This window comes from Vicugna pacos, chromosome 24 (genome assembly GCF_048564905.1).
Source record: "Vicugna pacos chromosome 24, VicPac4, whole genome shotgun sequence".
Lineage (NCBI taxonomy): Eukaryota > Metazoa > Chordata > Mammalia > Artiodactyla > Camelidae > Vicugna > Vicugna pacos.
In genome coordinates, this window is record NC_133010.1 from 21,902,463 (window position 1) to 21,924,155 (window position 21,693).

Genomic DNA, 21,693 nt, shown 5'->3' on the forward strand with positions numbered 1-21,693 from the left:
CATGCTGACCTGTGACGTGAAAAAGCCAGAAGCGAGCTTCAGAATCCACAGAGGACCATTAGGAGTAACACTTACCTAAAACCTTTAAAACCACAAAAAAATCAACTTGCAAATGTGGAGGCCTTCTACCCAAATTCTCAAATATTTAAGTTCTCATTTTGAGGGTAAAGATGAGCCACCGGCTTTCAAGTGGACAGAGGACAGGAGAGGTGATTCCATCAAGATCTCCTGAGGAATATGGTCAAATGTTTCAGTATCCATGGTTTGGTGCCAAGTTACCGGGATAGAGGGTGGGCAGGGAGTATGTTCATAACAGTAACTTTCAGAGCTCCTGTATTATTACATAGTGCTTCATAACAAATTACCTTCAAACTCAGTCATTTAAAACAACATACATTCATTATCCTACGATTTAGCAGGTTATGTATCAGGGCACAGCCTACCTGAGTTCTCTGCTTCAGGGTTTCTCTCAGGACTATAATTAAGGTGCCAGCCACGGCTGGTCCAGTTCACAGCCAAGGGGAGCAGATTACACAGAGGTGTGGGCACCAGGAGGCAGGAATACCTGGGAGCCATCCCAGAAGCTGCCTATCACGCCCCCACGAGACTGTAAGACGCTCTTTCTGGTCCCCTCCCTTATCTTTGGTTTCTTTTCTTTCTAAATGACAGGCTGGTCCACTGCCTGCTTAAATCCTGACTGAAAACACTTGGGAATAACTTGGAAAGAAAACTTGAATCAGCCAGTCTGAACTGGTTTGTGGAAAAGGCAAAAGGTTGGGGGGTGGGGGTACGGTTGCTTATATTCTTTGTTTTGAGGGTGGGAAGTGCAAACAAGAGTTGAGGGAATTTGAACAAAGAGTGAAGACCTGGCTTTATTTCATTTATCCACATCCTTCCACTTTTCTATTGACAGAGCTTACTAAGAGCAGGATATGTCTTAAACAAACAAATCTGAATATACCTTAGAGACCACGAAAAGCCATACCCTGTCCTGGCCAGTTAGAGTGTGTGTGTAAGTCAGCTGAAGTCAGTATGAATAACACCTGAGTTACTTGAGTGGCAGGGGACACTGGATTCAGCTCACAGAGTCCTCCCGTGGTGGCCGAGGACTGGAGACTTTGCTCTACCAGGCACCCCTGCTAAGGATTCTGTGGGCTCAGAGAGCCCCCTGCACTTGAGGATCACCAGGGCCAGACCAGTGCCCGTGCCCAGAACTTGCCAGGCCTCTGGAAGCTCACCTCATGATAGAATACACCATGACTCTAGAGATCCTATGATTCTCTGACAGATGCCAGCACCGCTGGAAACCTGATGTCTTACCCGAGCTCACAGGACTCCACGTGCCTCTCAACAAGCTCCCTGCCCCTCCCACTAAGTGCCTGACATGCTGGTGCCAGTCCCCCCAGCGCCAGCCCCTGCCCGACTCAGAGTCTCACACTGCTGTTCTCTCTTTCCCTGACCCTGTGACCTTCCTTCTTTCAGACCTCAACTTAACACCCACGTAAACAGAAGTTCCCCAAACACCTAATATCAAACTCTTTATTTTCTATTATTGAAATCAGTCTATTGCATTCATACTTCAAAGTCTGTTTTTTAACTGCTTGCTTATTTGTTTAATGTCTAACCTCCCCAGGAGAGTACAAGTGCAGACAGGACAGAGGCACATCTGTCTTGTTCATTACATTATATCCTCAGTGTTCAGCACAGCGCCCGGCACGCAGGAGTCACTCAACAACTACATGTTGAATGTTGGGTCGTTTTAACATTCAAAGGGATTCTAACTCATTTTGAAAGTTCAATATAGACTGAGTGTGTATATTTTATGTGACAGAGAGAGAAAGTACTGAGGTTGAATCTGAAAGGAATGTAGTTATGTAATCATGAAAAGATTTAAAGTGTATTCAATGACACTGTGTACCTAGTATGGTCTTATTTATTTGTTTGAATTTGCATTGTTTGTATTTAAATGGGGTGTGTATAAATAGTCTGTGTAAATTACAAAACACATTTTGAGGAAACATTATTGCTATAAGAGTGTAATCCAAGACTGACATCTCGGTGATATTGCTCGAATCCCTGGGACACTTGAGAAAGAATCCTAAGAAGCCAGTTACTGAGCAGCACAGGGAGCGACCAGAAACGCAGTTTCACTTGTGGAGAGTCTGTGAATCCTATTAAATATGATACACAGTAATGAAGTAGAAACAAGTTAGTGTACTGCTAGTGCTTTATCATTTATTTCTCCTTTTATCCAGCTCTTCCTGAGAACAAAAAAGGATTTGTTGTCGGGGGGGGCAGGGGCGGTGGATAGTGAATCAGATTAAAGATGTTCTGAGCTCAAATTCTTGCTCAGTCACTTACTAGCCATACGACCTTGGGCGAGTCACCTTTGCTGGACCCACAGTTTCTTTATATGAAAAGGGTTTTGGTAAAGATCATATAAGATGAGGAATGTAAAGAGTTTTGTAAATTACAGAATGATGTAGAGAAATAAGGTGTTTCGTTCTTCGGGGACAATGGAAGAAATCTTTGTCATTTCTTCTTAAGGTTCTTGTCAAAAATTTTCATTCTTTTGGCCCTTTTCAGATTAAACAAATTCCATTTGCTTAAATACTGTGTAAATTCCTTATCTCTCTATAGGATTTGTGAGGGGCTAATACCTAGATTTAGATCTGCCTGTCTTGGCTCACTCTGAAACAGAACATCTGCATTTCAGAATCCTCTTGGTTTATTTCACGTAGATGAAACTTATGTTAACGTTTGGCTTTGTATTAAATACTGTTTGGAATCTTATTAACTGATCATGGATGTTGTCTTTTTTTTTTCCCACAAATTGGTGACCATCTCATTCTATCCAGGAACCCTTTATTTTTGTCATGAATTTTTGTTTATTGTGGCTTTCACATGGTGCAGAAAATAAGAGACTAAACATAAGCTTCAATTCTCAGAGCTTTCCTTTAGTTCTTACTTCTAGAATGCATAAAACCTTTTTAAAAGGCTCTGTTTAGAGATTTTTCTGGAAGGAAGGAAGATGTGAGGAAACCAAGTCTTCTCTACAATGTTTCTCCTATATATCACTTTGAAACCACCTGTCTGGCGGCTTGCCACTGCCATCTTGTGTATGGATTTTTGTAACATTCGGTCAACATCCTATCAGCCTTCCTGTTTCTGCTGTCTTAATCTTCTGCTCCTGTTTTGGTGGATTAGAGGAGTTCAGGATGACTCTTAAAGTCTGGCTCCCTTCACCGTCCTTGGTCAGGGAAAACTAAACATCAATCACCAGGTAATCCAATCCAATCACCAAAACCACCACTGGCTTGCCCAGAGATGGCATCTGACCTAAGGGTAGCCAGGTTATTGACCCATTGAGTATATTTCTGAGACAGTCCCGCCAACTTCCTATAATACTGACTGTGCCAACTGGAGCCTTTCTTGTGAAGTTTGAATTTGAGGCATTCAGAAGAGCTAAGTAACCGTTCCTGAGGCAACAGCTATCAGAGTTCTTACTGAGTGCCTAGTACTGTGATCAGACTAGTAAAGCCATGGCTACATTCCTGTTTTACTCTCTATATATCCTTAAAAGAAGATCCCCATTGCCAGAGGTTACCAAGTGTTTCTCCTTCCTTGCAATGGATAAAAACAAGGTTTCCAACCTAATGCTGCCTGTTACCATGATCACACTCACACCTTGTAAACTGACTTCAGTAACTGACTCCTTGTCTTGGTGCTTCACCTACTATTGGAGTCTTAGACTCCTGGACCCCTGTCACGTTCTCTTCGGTAACCCCAAGGACTGAATTCTGTCTCCTAACTCCTGACATTACAGCTGGATTCTCATTACTTTTGCCATTTTTTTCTACCGCCAGTTGGCTTGCTGGGCTCTGCTTATGATCTGCTGCCAAGTTCTCTGAACTCTTGTCCCACCCACCTGAAAGCAGACCTCCCAGATGGCGAAGTGTAGGGTGATCTGTAGGTGGCTCACCAAGAGGTGATGCACCCTCCCACACTGCCTGCAGCATCCTGCCATGCTCCAGGTTCCGCCCTGGGTTTGACCTATCTGGATCATCAGTGCAGCCCTACGCTGTCTGTCTGTGATACTGTCTGTATCAGATTCATTTGAGGTGAATTCTCTTCCACTTTATGCCTAATTGGTAATTTGAATAACTGCCTAATTGGTCTGATATCCCAGATCACTAATCCCTTCAGCACAACCTGTAAAAACTTTTCAGTCTTTAAATTAAATTTTGGTAATTTGCCCGTATTATAAAACTAGTAACTAAAATACTTCAGAGTGAATTTCTTATCCAGAGGACAAGGCCCTCTTCAATATGACAACCACGTACCTCCCGCTTTACCTGCATGAACCCTCTGGCCCAGCTAGGAGACTTGCTAGCTTTACTTTAGACAGTCCTTTTTCCTTGCTCCTGACTATTATGTTCTGCTAAATTATACTATGCCTGAATCCTCTCTAATAACTGGAATCCTGCCTAAGTATCATGTAATTCATTAATTCAATCAAAAGACAGCTTTGAGTGACCACCACTTACTAGACACAATCAGTTGGTAGTTATTCAAAGAGATGTATGACTACTTGCTCTCAAAGAGTTCAGAGTCTGATCAGGAGAGTCAAACAGGAAGCAGAGAAATTATTGGAGAGCGTACAAAAGGGAGGAGGCTGTAAATTATACCCAGCACGGGGAAAAAAGCAAAAGGAATATCTTTAACGGTAGATCCTTCATTTAGGATTTAGATCCTTCTAAATCTTTATTTGATGATAAATACATCAAAGTTCATAGGGATGGGAAAGACGCTGTAGGCGAAGGAAGTTACAGGAGCAAAAGTGTAGATGTTAAGATGCATGTCGTGTGTACACAGAACAGTAAATGTCAGAAAGGGAGTTACAGAGTAAGATGAAGATGAAAAGACACAAGTCACATCATTGTGTCTCATAAACAGAAAATAACACGATCAGCTTGAATATTACAAAGGTTGCCTGAGTCTCTCCTATCTGCCTCCTTGTTGCTACAATTTTTGCTTCTTCCTCTGCTGTCAATTACATGGATATCCTAACACTCAAACTCAACCATATTACTCAAACCACTCAAACCATATTACTATCACACTGCTTCCTCACCCTCATCCCTATTTTCCAACCACAATGTTTCAGTATTTAATCATTTCTTGTTCCTATCATGTTGGAAGACACTTCTCTTTAAAAATTGTAGCAGTTAATTCATTCAACAAACGTTTACTTCAGTGGCTCCTGCAGTACAAGTGTTCAATTGCAGTAGATAGTGTAGTGTGCCACCAGAGCTCCCTTTAGGACTTAGGCACTCATCCCCCTTTCTGAGTCTGTTACCTGTCCAGAATTCTAATCTTGCAGAAGGAAGCTTCCTTTCCCAACATTTGTCCCCTTTCCAGGAGTGGCTGGCATCCAATAACTGGTTACTTGTATAGATTCAAAGGCTGATCCCCCTTGCCTGCACTCAGAACAAGGCTAAAGATCCATGCCAACTCCAGAGCAGCCTGCAGTTTACAACTCATCTCAGTTTACCTTCTCCTTCTGCCCAATTATGCTTTACTAATCTCTCACAGGTATTAACTCCAATAAACAAACTCCCAAATAGACTTCCTGAATGCAAATCTCAAAATCTCAGAGGCTACTTCCCAGAGAATCCAACCTACAACATTATTCAATGCCAACCATCTTTCCAGAAGGAGAGCTATGAAGAAATTTTATTATTAAAATCTACCAGGCACATCCAATATGCCAAGAGTAGTGCCATGTCTGGAGATGTCACAAAAGGCAGGACATGACCTGGGTAAGGGCAGCTCATCCTCCCAGTTCTGGAGGGAGGAGAGCCTGCCAAGGGGGAGGGCTGCTGGCCCTCCATCCCGCCAGCATCACCCGGGATTAAGATGGAGTGATCTTGTTTTACCCAGTCTAGTAATTTACAGACTCAGAAGGTTGTAAAAAAATCTCCTTTTTTCTGATGCTTTAAGAACAGAATTAATTTCCCGGTATCAAAGTGGTGACTATGATCCTCTATAGAAGCAGAAGAACAAACCAGATGATGTCTCAAAGTTCTTTTCAGGCAAACTTAATGTCAAAACTAAAACTGAGGCACAGTTTGAAATAGAAGCTATTACATTCTTGATCAAGAATGCATTAAGGTCCTAAAGATTTCCTTAGGATATTTCCCAGTATGTGGACTATTTATTGTGGGCAGACATCATCTTCCATATATCTTAAGCCTACTTCTTGGTACTATTTTTAATATAGTTTTCTGTCTAATAAGATTGCATAGTGCAATAATTAATTATAATCCTGTGTTGAAGCCACATATCTGCTACTTAAGAGTTGCAAGAAATGGCCGTCAGCATTTTTATTAAAAGAGATGATAATGATTTTTCCCCTGACAAACAAGCCTGCTATATCATCCTGGACTACTTTTAAATGGATGTGGGTTTGCAACTTCAATGGAAAAAATTAAAACATGCACATTCCCTTGCACTGGCATTATTTGTCAAAATGACAGTGTGGCCATTTTTCTTACAGTTTAAAATGGCACATCGGTGATAATTACTTTAATCTACTTTTTAGTACACCATAAGATGCTTGAATTGCTGATGTAATTTTGAAGTCTATATTTATAGTCATAAGTCTCCCATGGTGTAAAGATTGGTCATTCATAAAAAATCAGGTAGAATAGCTATTCATAGACTGTGCCAACGAGGAATAGATGCTCCATTTAGAACGTAGAAGTCAAACAGGAAATAGAATTGATTAATTCTACCTCAAACTTTTATGCTATGTCTTTGATTAACCTTCATGTAAATAAAGTCATTCCTCTTTCCATCAGCCTAGAAGTCTCTAGACCTACTATCTGGGTATAAGAAAAGCTCATTCATTTACCACTCAACAGATATTTATCTTGTATGTTTTATAAGCCAGTATCTGGGGAGAACATAAAAAATATAGAGAACCCTACGATATAGGTTCCATTTGAGCAGGAACCTTGGCTGGTCTCTTCACTGCTCTGCTCCAGTGATAGAAAAGCAGGCATTCCATAATCATTTATTGAGTGAATAAGCAAGACGTGGTCTCTGACTTCAGCAAATGCATGACTCTATAGGAAAGTTACCACTTACTGCATTTTTAAAGTGCAAAGGGGCCTGCTTTCCAAGCTGTCACTCGGCATGTGACACAAGACTCAGATCTGATCTTAAATCAATAAATCTTTGAGTTCTCATTCTCTCCAACACCACCCAATGTGGGGTGAGAGCCAGAGTCTCTTCTCTAGGACACTGACCACTGTCCACTTAGAAGTCTACCTCTCTGACTTACCTGTTTTTTTTCCAGGCAGGAAATGTGTAACTATCTTGGAACAAGAGTAGAAAATACTGCCTCAGAAAATTTTCTTTTAAATCTATTATAAATTGAAGGACTTGAATTGACTATTTTCTCTCTTTCTTTGCATTTTTGTTATAACAACTCTACTCAGAGGCACTGGAAGCTTAATATCTAGGAGGAGAAATGATGAGGTTTAAAAAATGGATTTGTACTTGCACGTGGAAAAAAAGAAACAAATCCCTTATTATTTCAAATGCTAATCCAGATGCTGTACTATTTCCATTTTATAGATGAGAACATTGAGTCCTTCTGAAGCTAAGCAACTTGTTCATGTTTACACAGTTCATTGATACAGATTTGGTACTCAAATCCATGTCTAACTTCCCCAAATTCTTGCTCCTAATTACCACATGGGGTATTATCCCCATTTTTGTAGGTGAGAAACCTAATCTTAGAGAGATTAACTGATTTTTTAATTCAAAATCACACCATTAACATACTGCAGAGTCAGGGTTAGAACCCATATTATCTACACTACAGTGTATTTCCTAATCCAGTGGCCTCTCCACACTGCCTACCCATTTTCTCATGCCTAAGATTTGCCATTCACCAAGAAAACAGTAGTTCTAGAATTGTGTCATGGAATCATTGGAGTTAGTATTTCCAGTTAGAGAAAAGTTTCATGATTTAACATTCCCATGAAATAGAAATTATATTTCCACAGAAATCATCCGTATTTACTTACAGTTTTATCCTGCCAGTTTGAAAACAGATTTGGGAGCTAGGCATTAATAATACCGTAACAACAGTGATTATATAATGTAATCTCAAATAATGCTACATGTAAATTTGAAGGTTAATGAATATTTCTATGGCTGTCACAATAGAAAAACAATGTCTTTAACATAGAAGATGCCCTAACTAACACTCTGATATTATGAAAGAGCTAGTAACCTCCCAAAGTGCCTACCGGTTTTCTTGGACTATTTCTCTCAGCAGCTGTGTCTGGCCCCTGGAGCTGCCAGAGAAGATCTATTGTAGATTCTCTGTATGAAAATAATTAACCTAAGGAGAGTAAACAAGGACAAGAGAGATTTCCCTTGGTAGACACATTCACATTTGACTCATGGTAACAAGGCAGTAGTGATGGCCTAACTCTACTGAAAGAACATCTTTTGTATTTGCAGTTCACATGCACCTGCTGCTTACTTCCCTATCTCATTCAAAATTCACTGTTTAGTTTGGGGGAAAAAAAAACCAGAAATCTCCACAGCAACAACCAAAGTGTCAAACTGACATGATAGCTTTAAGTTTGGGAATTTGCAGGGTGTACCCTCCAGTTTTCTTGGGCCATAGTTTCAAGAAAAAACAGTGTGTGGTTGATGCTATATAGGCATAATCATGGCTGAAAACTACATGTTAAATCTTTTTTTATGAGCCATAAATAAATGTGTATTCAACTGATATTTTAACTCAAGTAATTTTTCACATTTAAAGAAATGAAAAGCAATAAAGTGTGCAGTTCCAGAAACCACACTGAGCAACTCGTATTGAGGCTCTGATCTTACTGCCAATGTTAGCATCTCATTTTTATAACCTTATAACATCCTCTTTGAGAGTATTTTTGCTCCAATTAAATCGAAATCTGTAACACCCCTGAACTGATTTGCAAGAATATCAGCCAATAAAGTTAGAGTTCATCATCACCATCTCATAGGACATCAGAGTGGTACCTAAGACACTTGGTCAAAGAATACTTCTCTCAGAGATTTCTGAAAACAAATTTCTGAAAACAAACACATAAAAATAACATGTTTAAAAATGTACTGAAAAGTATTTTTAACTGATTTCCTGAGGGAGCAAGAAAGTGAAGAATATTCAGAAGTTGAAAAGAGAGATAAAGAAGATACCTAGGAAATTTAAAAAGGCATTAAGCCAGCTTTTTCCAGGGAGCATCTGCTTAACCATGGTAATTGCAGTTTTTGTTTTGACAGCAGTGCAGACCATGGGAAATAGGTGATAAAATCACAGACTGTCTAAAAGTGAAGGGTCTAAAAGAAGATTGCTGCATCAGATCAAGATCTCGGAGGGTGAAGGCTCCCTGATGATTTACAAGCACAATTTCACTCTAGAAATCTGTATTTTTTTTCAGCCTGGACTCACATACTATCTATGTCATCAACAAAGGGTTTCAAGTGGCCCCAAGTTGGCAGTGATATCAGGTAACTAGTGGAAGCCAAAAAAAAAAAAAAAAAAGGAATGCAATCCTATCCAGGCTTCAAAGAATTATCACAGCTGAAGTCTAAGGACTATGAGCTCACAAAAGAAAACCATGAAATACGTGAATAAGGTGAATTTAGTGATAGCCAGCAAAAAACAGGATACTAGCAAATATTTCAGACATCGGAATTTTTCAGAAAATATAAACTGAGTATTTTTCATATGTTTTAATAAGTAAAGAATTTATTAAAATTATGAGCAAGGGAAAAGGAAGTATAGAAATTAAATCGTAAGAATTGAAGTGAGTGAAATATATCTTTTAAATGAAAAATAAAATGAAATTTAAAACTTGGTTGATAGATTGAAGGGAAAATTAGATACAGCTGAAGAAGAATTTAGTGAACTAGAACACAGATACAAAGAAGTTATCCTGAAAACAGCCAAATATACAAAATATGGAAAATAGAAAAAAGGTTAGGATGGATTGAGCAGGTGTAACATCCATCTAATCAGAGAGCCAAAGATGTATGGTAGAAAAAAATCAGAATAAGGCAATAATCAAAGGAATAAAAACAAATAATTTTGCTGAATTATAAAAAAAGTCACAAAATCTCTGACCCTAGAAACCCACTGATGGCCTTAAATAACAAATACACATATAATCTGCACTAACATAATTAGTCATCAGATGTTTCTGATGAAACTACATAGAGCTAAATGCAAGTGTGGTATTTAAGGAAGCCTGAATTAAACTGAAAGTTATAATAGAAAACAGAATAGTAGAAGCTTCTTCCACGTGACTAGAAAAAATAAATACTAATCTAGATCTCTATATAAGAAAAGCTACATTTCAAGTATAATGATGAAATTTTGTTTTCAGCTAAACAAAAATTGAAAGTTTACTACAAACTTTCACTAAAGAAAATTCTAGAAGTTCTCCCTGACTCAAAAATTATCATGAAAATTTGAAATGCAAGTAAGGAAAAATGGGCAGCAATTTTGGTAAACCTATAAAACATTGTAAAATAATAATAATAATAATAATAATAATAATGTATGACATTTTAAAAATATAGAATAGGTTTGTAAAAGCACTAGTCATAAAGAGACTATAATTTACTTAGGGAATTGTAATTAGAGTTGAAGCATTTTAGGTCCCAATATATTTCAAGTAGTAGATAAAGATATTGATCAGTTTCAGATATTGTTTAAATCTGCATATGAAACTATCTAGGATAATCACTAAAAATAAATATGTATAGTTTCTAAAATAGTAAAATATAATAATTAAGAGCCTATGAGAAAAATAAATCAACAAAATGAAACAACAAAGCAAAAAAAAAATCCAAATGAAGACAAGTAAAACATGAAACAAAAAAGTCAAAAAATAGTAAAACTTAACATGTACTTTAAGATTCAAATATATCAGTAATAATTATACAAGAAATAAACTTGTCTGTTAAAAAACAAAGATATCTTGCCAAGTTTTTAAAAACTCCATCTATGAGTCATTTACAAGAGACCCTGTTAAATACATAGAAGCAAAGAAACTTTATATACAAAAGGATGGAAAATATATGTACCAGGTTTGTAATTTAAACCAAAATAAAACTGAGGTTACATCATAAGTATTGTATAAAATAGATGTTGATAGAGAATATTACTAGATCTAAGAAAAATACCTGCTTAAGTTCAACTCATTAGGAAAATAAAACAATTCTAAATCTTTTTGCATTTAATAACAAAACCTTAAATTACATCGTTCAAAACTGACAGCTGTGCAAGGGAGAGAAAGTCTGATGTCATAGTAGAAAGTGGTTAGACATGTCTCAGGAATTGCCAGATTAGGTTGATAAAAATAGTAATAAAATCTGTAGCATTTGAACGCTGTAACTAACAATTATGAGCAAGAGACGATGTTACTCTAACATTAGTCTATGAAATCTACGGAACATTACATCCAACAATTAGAGACTATAATTCTTTCCTAAGTGCACATCAAATATTAAAATTCACCAAATGCCAGGCCAGAAAACAAGCCTCAAACTCAAACTAGCAACATGTAAAAAATATCAAATAGAGTATGAATAACATAAGCTTATCTAGAAATGCAAAGTTGGTTTAACATAAGAAAATCAACTAGTGAAAATCACCATAATAACCAATTCCAGATTAAAAGTAAATTATAATTTCATCAAATGCAAGAGAGGCATTGTATAAAATTCAACAGCAAGTCATGATATTAAAAAAAGTCTAATAAATTAAGAATCAAAGGACACTTCCTTAGCATAACAAACCCTCAGCAAATTATCTTAAACATATGACATTGGAAGCACTTCCTTTAAAAGCAGAACCAGCAAAGGATGCAGACCATCACCACTTATTTTCAGTAGTGTACTGGTGATTCTACACCATGCAGTAGAGCCAGAAAAGTAACAAGAGGTATAAGGACTGGAAAGGAAGAAATCAGGCTGTGATTTTGGCAGGAAATATGAGTGTCTATTATCCAATATAATCTACAGATTATCACTACAACAGTTATGTACAAATTTTTATGTTTATGACCTATATGGCATTATAAAGAGTGCTACAGGATGCAAAAAGACAACAACTGGTCATTTAATCAAATCAGTGAAAGCAGAGGAGGTACCAGGAGATATTAGCTGCGCTTCTTTAAATAGTGGAATGGTCCCATGTAAATATACTCTCTACAAATGTTCCAAATAATTTTTGCCAAACATCACCTTTGTTATCAATAGTCCCCAGATCTCCCCTCCTAAAATCTCCATAAACATCAGAAATATTGGTGGTATTCTGCTCAGTTCTCCTATTATCTTTTTAATCATTCATTCAAACCCTGTGACAGACAACACGGCCCTGAGAAAGCATCAATTAGGAGGAAGCTCCTGCCTTCACAAAGTTCACAGTCTAGTAATTCAGTCAGTAACACAACCAGAGCAATAAGATGGTAAAAATATTTCTGAATATCCCAAGGTTACTGGTCAAGGAGCATTAGCGATGTGAAATGATAAGAGCTGTATCACAAATGCTATGAACACATGTATATAGAAACAGATCCCCAGTGTCTCTAGAACCCCAGTCATTTAACAACAAACACTAAAAAGTTCTTTAAAATATTGCTTAACTACCCTTATTCTAAATTGTGTACTCTGATAAATGTGGAATTTTAATTTTTTTATATTATATTCACTTTCATACAACATTTTTAAAAATACAAGTATTCTTAATAAATAACAGAGGGAGTACACACTATCTAGTTTACCTAATACTGCCAGTGGGCTTGGACCACTGCGAACGCGATTCTCTTTCGATCAGAATGAGGAGAGGTGGACGGTACCTCACCAGAACAAGGCATGTGAAATGACTGACCAAATAATCTACTGTCTCAGGATGCTGGTGCTCCTGAACTCTTGTGGAGATTTTCCAGGAACTTCCCCCAGCACTAAGGGCAGGTTGCCATTGTGCAGAACCAGAGTTCTGTGCTTTTCCTGGCCTCTGAAACACCAACATGGCTAATGTTGTCTCAGCCCAGTCGTCACGCCCGTGGTTCCCGCAGCTCTCACGCCCAGCACCTCTTAATAGCAACTCAGCCAGCTTCAACTCCAGGAGACAGTGAGAGCCCCATCTCACAGCACTGGAGACAGAACAGCCCAGAGTATACCCTAACTGGCATCTTGGAATCCAGGATATCTCCAAGTACATTCTAATTGTCATATACAGGAATAAGAGAAGGTAGAAATGGGCTTCTTCCAGGTCACTCACCTCATGAATCGTCAGGGTAAGAACTAGAATACCCAGCCGTACTGCCATCATTTGCTACCTGAAGAGCTCAAGGATGGGGGAAGTGCAAGGAGCAGAGGTGGAGGAGAGCAGTCAGCTGCAGTGGGATGAAAGGCACCACAGGCCAGAGGCTGAGAACTTGGCCAGTGGAGCCACACTGCCTGAGTTCAGAATTCTGGTTTTGCCATTATAAGCCCTGTTACCTTTGACAAGTTATTTATTCTTTCTGGGCCTTGGCATTCCTCATCTGTCAAATGGGGAGAACCTTACCTCATAGGGCTATTGTGAAAACTGTGGTGCTTGAGAAAATGCTAAAAGTTTAATAAATATTTGCTTTTTCCTAGATTTCCTAAATACACTGAGCCTTCCATATCTGCAGGGTTCCACATCCACATATTCAACCAACTTCAGATGGAAAATAATCAGAAAAAAATTCCAGTAAGTTTCAAAAAGCAAACTTGAATTTCCTGCACACTGGCACCTATCTACATAGCATTTACATTATACTCACAACTATTCACATGGCATTTACATTGTATTAGGTATTATAAGTAATCCAGAGATGATTTAAAGTATATGGGAGGCTGTGTGTAGCTTATGTGTAAATACCTCACCATTTCACATAAGGGACTTGAGCACCCACGGGTCTTAGTATCCATGGGGGTTCCACAACCAATCTCTCTTGAATACCAAGAAATGACTATATCTATTATTTTCAATAGCACTATTATACCTCTTTCTCAAATAAATTATAGTTCTCAAAGAAAAGTTCTGATTTCCACATAACATAAGCAATTGAAATATGAAAAGTTCTGTCAACCAACTATTTTAACCACATGCTTTCTCCAGAGAACAGATGGACTTTCCGAGACAAACTTGAAGGTGAATAAATAGACTCACTGTTTTGGCATGAGGCAATTAAGTCTTGGACACAAAAGGGATTTGTGCTCCTTTTGTTTGTTTTAAGGACTGTTATTCACATTATCCATGGAGTAATCTCTGCAATAAAATAGTTACTGCCTCAACTGGAAGATAATACATAATTCAGAAAAAGAGTCATGATGAGCATCTTTCTAGCTGTGCACTGTACAATACAGCAGCCAGTAAGCTACTTAAATCTAAGTATTCGAACTGAAATTAGTTAAAATTAAATAAATTTAAAATTCTGTTCCTTAGTCATACTGGTCACATATTAAGTGCTCAACAGTCACATGTGACTAGTGGATATAGAACACTTATTTTACCACAGAACTTTCTGTTGGGTAGCATTGAAGAATATAAACTGTAGTATCTGGTACCACTTCTCAACTAATCTGATTAGTAACAATCATTATAAAGTCACTGGTGAAATCAATCTTCAGTTTAGAGTCTAGTGTAATAATTAAGAAACCTTATTTTACAATTATTCATCTTCGTTATTCCCAGGCAAATTTTCTAGGCTATCACATCTGTATTTTTCAAATCTAATACTGGGAAATTCTATAGTACTGTATGTGTTAAGGACAGTTAGTAATTTGAAACGCACATAAGAGATTTTCCAAGCCATCATTTCTCAGCATAATCATCTATTAACTATACAAATGACTGTCTGGACTCCCCAGGTCAAGTCTACACAGCAAAAATAACATTGTTCAGGAAGCTTGCACTGTGAAGGCAGCTAATCTAAACTAGTAAAACTGTACAACCAATACCTGATTCTAGGTTTTCCCTTCGAATACATATTTGGTATCTGAATTTACTACTTTAACATGTAATTCTTTCCTTGACTTCAGCTCACTGTACCTGAATTACCTGTTCTTTCAATATTTTAGTTTCATGACAAATATCATCATGAATCACTGCTCCAGCTTCTCCTGCACAAGTCAGGCAGCCGCAGGTGGCGCACATCTCCCAGGTCTGGCCCTCCAGGCCCTGGCACTCTGGGGGACCCACTGGGTTAGCACCCCAGCTATCACTGTCTCCAGGGAACCCCGCTTGTTTCCGGGGTCTGCTCTGACACTATTTACATCTCCTAATCTCACTGTCACGTCCTTAGACACAGGGAGGTGGTCACATGAATTACAATGAGCCCTAAGTGATTGAGCACGAAGAAGAATAGCAAGAAAATAAAAATGTCTCCTGTAAAAAGAATGGGGAGGGGGAAGGAAGGACAGTAATTGTTTCTGGGGTTTGAGAGGACCTAAGGGCTTTTATGGGGTATTGGGAGGAGGGGTTGGAAGACATTTAAGAGTCAGAATTAGATTTTGAAAGAAGCTGTTTAGAGGCTGTCTCAGCGTCCCAGTTTAATAGGTGAGTAAACTGAAGGTCAGAGAGGACACGACTGTGACAGTACAGGATCATGATTGAGACTGTGGACTTCTGAAGTCAGATGATCAAATGGTGGCTCTGCTACGTAGTGCCTGAGTAAAGCTGAGCAAGTTATTCAATCTCTGAGTCTCAATTTCCTCATTTATAAAACAGAGATTATATTACCAGTAACTACCACATTGTCATTTGCAAACATTAAATGAAGCAACATGTTTCGAGTGTTAGAGCAGAGACTAACAAACCTTAATTTGTGATTCATGGGGCATTGATGGCCGTGGTGGTGACGATGATAATAAAGTGGTTGCCCCAAGCCTGCCTTCAAGGTCCTGGAAACAATAAAACGAACACAAGTTTGTAACTTCTAGTCTGATGCTCTAATCCGTGTATCAGCTTCCTGCACTAGTTAGTTCAACAATAAATACAACCTGCTACCAGTTTACTTTCTATATCAATGGATACGAATCTCATCAAAGACTCCAGAAACAAATTTCTCTAAGATTGTCAGACAGTACACAGGAAGAAGTCACCAAGCTCCATAATTCCTCCTTGCTATGGACCTATTATGTACTAATTTATCAACAGCTCATTTTCAAGATAAGGTTATAAAGAATCTGGTTTCTTATTCTGGACGAAGCTGAGGCCCCCAGACGCTTCTTGGCTTGTGTTGGGCACACACCTTGTTTTTCTGTTAGAAGCTATTATCTCCCTGTTTTATTTTGAGTTATGCTGCTGTGTGTCCACATGTTATTTCCTCTGCCCTCTCAGGGTCATGCCATCCCAGATGACCAGACAGCAGCTGCTTTTGTCTCCTGCAGGTATCCATTTTGGCATGTGCCCAAATTAGTGCCACAGCAACTCAGTCTCATGCAGGAAACTGGCTATTTCCCAGGACTTCATTGTTGTTACAGTGTCCTTCAGTTTCTGGACTTTCTACTTCTACAGATCCCAATTTCAATAAAATATAAGCCTGGAGAACTGCACTGCATAACCTGAAGTACCAATGTGAAAAAAACCAAGGACGCCTGGCTTAAGATACCTTTTCCCCCACTTATACTCATTCCAGATATAAAATCGTCAACTGCTAAAATGTAACTTGAGCCTCCCTTCAAGCATATGTGGAAGTTTACACTTTTCTCGAACTTTGAGATATTTTCTTGGAAAAGCTTCTTGTAAAAATCTATACATTTGCTTCTTGTAAAAATCTATCCATTTCTCAATTCCCCATTCTTGTTCGGGAATCTGGATTTACAATGTCATGAGCAATATTGGAAAAGTATCCTACCAACTGATTATACACCATGTGCTTATGAATAGTAATTAGCAGCCCCCCTCCCACCCCAGAAACATCTGCCTTGGTTTACTGCCAGTCTATTTAGAGCCACAGCATCATTATTACCTAGATCCTTATCCTCTCTTTCACCATTAACGAACTTATTTAAAACGAATAGATAAAGCTCTGAGCATTTCTGGAGAGACAGCTCAGAAGAAAAATCTAGATGCCCATGCAAATTTTAGGTTATTTTACTGGCCGGTCTTCTGAATGCCAAACTGCTAGGTTTTCACACTGCCCCTTCCCATGGCAATTTAATTTACAGAAAGCTCCGAGCTTGCAAGAAGAGTTTCTCATCAGCATCTTAAGAAAACAAAAACAAAAACAAAAACAAAACACACTTTCTATTCAAAGAAGAATAAGTAACGAGAAAGTAGAGTTGGTTTTTTTTTTTTTTGCCAGTTTACCTACCTTTGATGTCCAAGGAATGTCCATTTTTCCCAGAAGTGATGGGGCATGTACTCTTATCATGATTCTTGCGAACAGAAGTAGGGCATTTGGAACAATGGAGGTAATTCTTCATCCTGGTGATGTTAAAAAAAAAAAACTTCTTTGTGTTTTTCAGATTTAAAGGCCTCAACAAACTTAAGGGATATATATAGACCCTGAGCAGAAAAGGTAAAAGCTCTGTAGAATTAAAAAAATTTGTGTATCACAAATTGGAAACTGAATAGAAATTCTCAAATTGCCAAAAGCAAGTTTGCTTCAAGAAAGACAGCAACGCGTTAGTTCATACTTATACTTGGCATATCTGTGGACAAGAGAGTTTTTTGTTTATACCAATGAAAATGTTACAAAAACTAGCTTTCTTCATTTAGTCATCTATGACCTATGACATGCTTTTGCTTTTCAAATCATTCAAGGAATTGTATACCTATATGAAGTTCGTTACTGCTACTTTCCAGTCCTGTGAAATTCAGTCCACTATTATTAGAATTCATTTCCTAAAAGATCCATGGAAGCCTTGGAGTGAATGATACTTTTAAACAAGAAAGAAAAACTCATTTGTGTGGGCTTTAACTCCTTACATTATTCTTAATGAAGACCAGTGCATCATTTTTATCAGTAGTGATCAAGACTGTTTTCTACCATGCACCATGACAAAAGTGTTTTCCTAATATAGTACTCATTGTACAGTAATTTCACATACAAATCTATACAACACACACACACAACACATAGGAAAGGTGAAAAATAATTAATGGTAAGAGAGCATCATAATGGTTTGTCTCTCCCACTGTCAGCTGCTTCAACTTCAATACTGATTCTACCACCTTTTCCTGCAAATTTCACTCTTTCTCATCATATGATTTGTTGCAGCCATATGAGAATGGAAAAATTAATCATGAATGTTTCCATATTTTTTAGAAAGGTAAACTATCCCTGAAATAATCTTTCCTGACTTAGAGTTTTCCTATACTGTTGGATTCAATATTTATATTGGCTGCCAGTTTGTGAAGTTTATCAACCGTAGCCCCTTCTTACCAAGCAAATGGGTGAAATAAAGTCTGCCTACAACTCAGATCTGTTCTTCAAAAACTTTTAACTTAATCCATGACCAAAAGGGAAAAAAATCCAATAGGTTAATTTCTGTGTGCATGAAGTCAACTACTTCGTTTTCTAATCTGTTTTTTAAAATATCAACCATGTTAAAAAATAGGAACATCAAGGCAAATTCAACCCGACATACGAACTGTCCATAAATCAATGTTTAAAACTTAAGACCAGAAAGAATCATATAAAGGACCATAGGGTTTTCCAGTTTTGGTCCATGGGACACTAGAGATTCTAAAGAAGTGCCTTTGCTGTATGTAATGGGTAAGTGAAATATTCAAACCAGATTCAGACACAATCACTCAGCTCAAATCTGAGCTACATATTAGGTTTCAGTGCATTAGTTAAAGAAAGGTGTTTTACAGATATTTCACTCTGAACTTACATCCTGCATCAATTCAGACAGATCACAGCTTACGGCAAAAAGCAGGAAGACCAAGGTTTTGTTTTGGCTCTTCAGCTCACGGGTATTAAAATATATGCTTTAGGGGTCCTCTCAGGAAAGCACCATCCTTTAGAGAAGACTATTGGTTGGCATATCTGCTAAACATTTTCACCACTTTCTTAAAGACACCAGTGTATAAGAGAACTACAATCTATGAAATGTCAAAATATATTTCAGACAGTGACAATAAACTTACATTGACAATGAACTTACAAGGTTATGTAGAATCCTGGGATTCAGAGAGGGTGAGTAACCTCCCCTTGTACACAGAGACAGATTCAGGCCTAATCTGACTTTCAAGTCATGTTTGCTCTAAAATACTGTTTCTATGAAGCATGAATTTTTAACAGACTCAATATTCCCAAGGGGGAAGATAATTTGGTACAAGGAGTGGTTAGTGGCCTGTGGTTTTAACAGTTCATGGGGAGCAGGGACAAACAGAAAAAAAGGTCTAAAATGACTCCTTGGTTGGGAGTGGGTAGTTTCAGATACATTTACATAAAGATACTACATATTTCCCTCTTAGACCATTTGGATTTTATTTTCTAATGTCATTGCTTCCTTTCATGAATATCTACTGAACTGTCAAGGATACATGGGGGGACACAAATCTCTCTTCCAGAGAGGCTGCATGCTTCTGCCCTCAAGCCTGGGTGCTTCACCATCAGTTCTGATGACTGGAATGCCTGGGGTGGTAATGTAATGGTCTTGTCGCAGCTTTAGCCAGAGACAGTGTGGTCAGGAAGAAATCTTTCCCCACACACCAATTTTCTAGGACTTGCTGTGTGAAGCCAAGAAGAAAACGTCTTGTCAAACTTGTGTGGAAGAAATCAAGTAATGCTGAATGGAAGCCCATGGGACATTGACTGATTTATAAATACCTGGAGTATTTCCAGGAAACCTGGATCTTGTCTTGGATTTACAATGAGAGCCCAAATTACACGCTCTAAAATTCTCTAAGAAATTTTTTTATGTCCTAGATTTTAAGATGGAAAAAAAAAAGACCACCAGATTTGTTATTTATATTGTCCTTAAACTGATCCTAATACATTTTTCCAGTATATTCTTTTTTAAAAAGTACCTAGCATAATTTTCCAGATAAGAAATACATTTATCTCATTTTAATTCCGTAACCCTAGTAACTATATTTATCATTATAATAAAATTAAAATATATCAATAGCACATATAATAATGCAAATATAACTTTAGGAACTAATGAATTCATTTCAACTTCATACAGCACCAGCTACATAATTCAAAGCACCTGAGAAAATAAAAATAAAGTTTTTGTTTCTCCTCTAAGCGACATTGAGTTCATTTAGGAGAAAAACAGTTAAATTCTTCACCCGCACAGGCAGCAGAAATTTAGATGAATTTCAGAGGAAATCTAAAGGAGAAAACACTTTACAGCTATTATCTTAAAGATGACAAACTTGTTCCTAAAGCTGGAGGGATAGAAATAACTGGCCCAGAAGAAATAAAGACACAGCCCACCCCTGCCTGCCTTCCCACTTCCTCCGTCCTCATGGGACCGAAACCCCCTGTAGCTCTCCAGCCCTTCCCTTTCCCCACAAGCCCCACATGCCCCAGGAGAAGCCACCTCTCAGAGCAGGCTGAAGAGCTGCAGGTAATCCCAGACCTCCTGCCAATAACCTACTCGGGAACGGGCATGTGCCTTACATTGAACCAGTGGTACCTGAGGAGTGGTTTGCAGGCATCTGCTAGGAAAATTTTCTGACTCTTCCAATAAATTTTCTAAAGCCACCTCCCTGCTCTTTTCCTGAACACTGCCATGCATGGATGTGAAGCCACAATGTCAACAGACATTTTACCAGCCTGAGGAGAGAGTATGGAGGAAAATCCAGAAAAGAAATATCCAGGAACAGTATTGAAGCCAAGATTATAGGAACTGGACCAATACCCTATACCCAGACATTGCATTAAGTGAGCTAATACTTTCTGTGTTATTTAATTTGATTTGGGTTTCTGTTACAACTGAAAGAATGCCATCAGATACAAAAGTTTAAGGCAAGGCCCACTTTCTCACAATTACTGAAATATGCACTATTAAAATTACTGCTTTTTGACAAAATATTGACTTCAAAGAGCCCATGTTTAAATTGTATTTTAGGCATTTTAAGACACACCTCTTAGACTAAAATCTTAATACGTTATCACTGGCATCGACTAGCAAGAACTCACTTATCAGATTAGTTAGTTAATGCCTGGAGAAAAGGATCATTTCATTAATTAAACATATATTATATAATTTGCACTTGCAAGAGAGTCCAAACCAGGTCAAGAGCAGTAATATGCACATTGTTAGAAGTCCGGTTACAGGTATATTTTGAAGACAGAGCCAGCAGGATAGTTGATGAATCAGACAGAGCAAGAGTCAAAGATGGTTCCATGGTTTTTGCCCTGAGCAGCTAGAAGAATAGAGGTGGCATTAAACTGAGAAGAAGATTACAGCAGAACAAATTTCCTTGGAGGGGTGAGGAGTCAGAGTTGTTTTGGGACTTACTAAATTTGAGCTGCCTATTAGAAGCCCAAGTAGAGATGTCAAGAAATCAGCTGATTCTAGGAGACAGAATTCTGGAGTTCAGGCAAGAGCTCCAGGCTGGAGTTATAAATGCAGAAACTGTCAGTGTATTATTGGTACTGAAAGTCAGGAAATTAT

The 21,693-nt window shown here is 38.1% G+C and overlaps 1 protein-coding gene across 1 annotated transcript in view; it reads right to left on the bottom strand.

Annotated features, from left to right (window-relative positions):
• METTL4 (methyltransferase 4, N6-adenosine) overlaps positions 1–21,693 on the bottom strand; it is a 395,043-nt gene that overhangs the window by 89,845 nt on the left and 283,505 nt on the right. Inside the window, exons 9-10 of the transcript XR_012063887.1 lie at positions 17,424–17,536; positions 15,925–16,008 (exon numbers count right to left, since the gene is read on the bottom strand). The gene's annotated coding sequence lies outside the window, so the exon portion shown is untranslated. The remainder of the gene's footprint in view (positions 1–15,924; positions 16,009–17,423; positions 17,537–21,693) is intronic.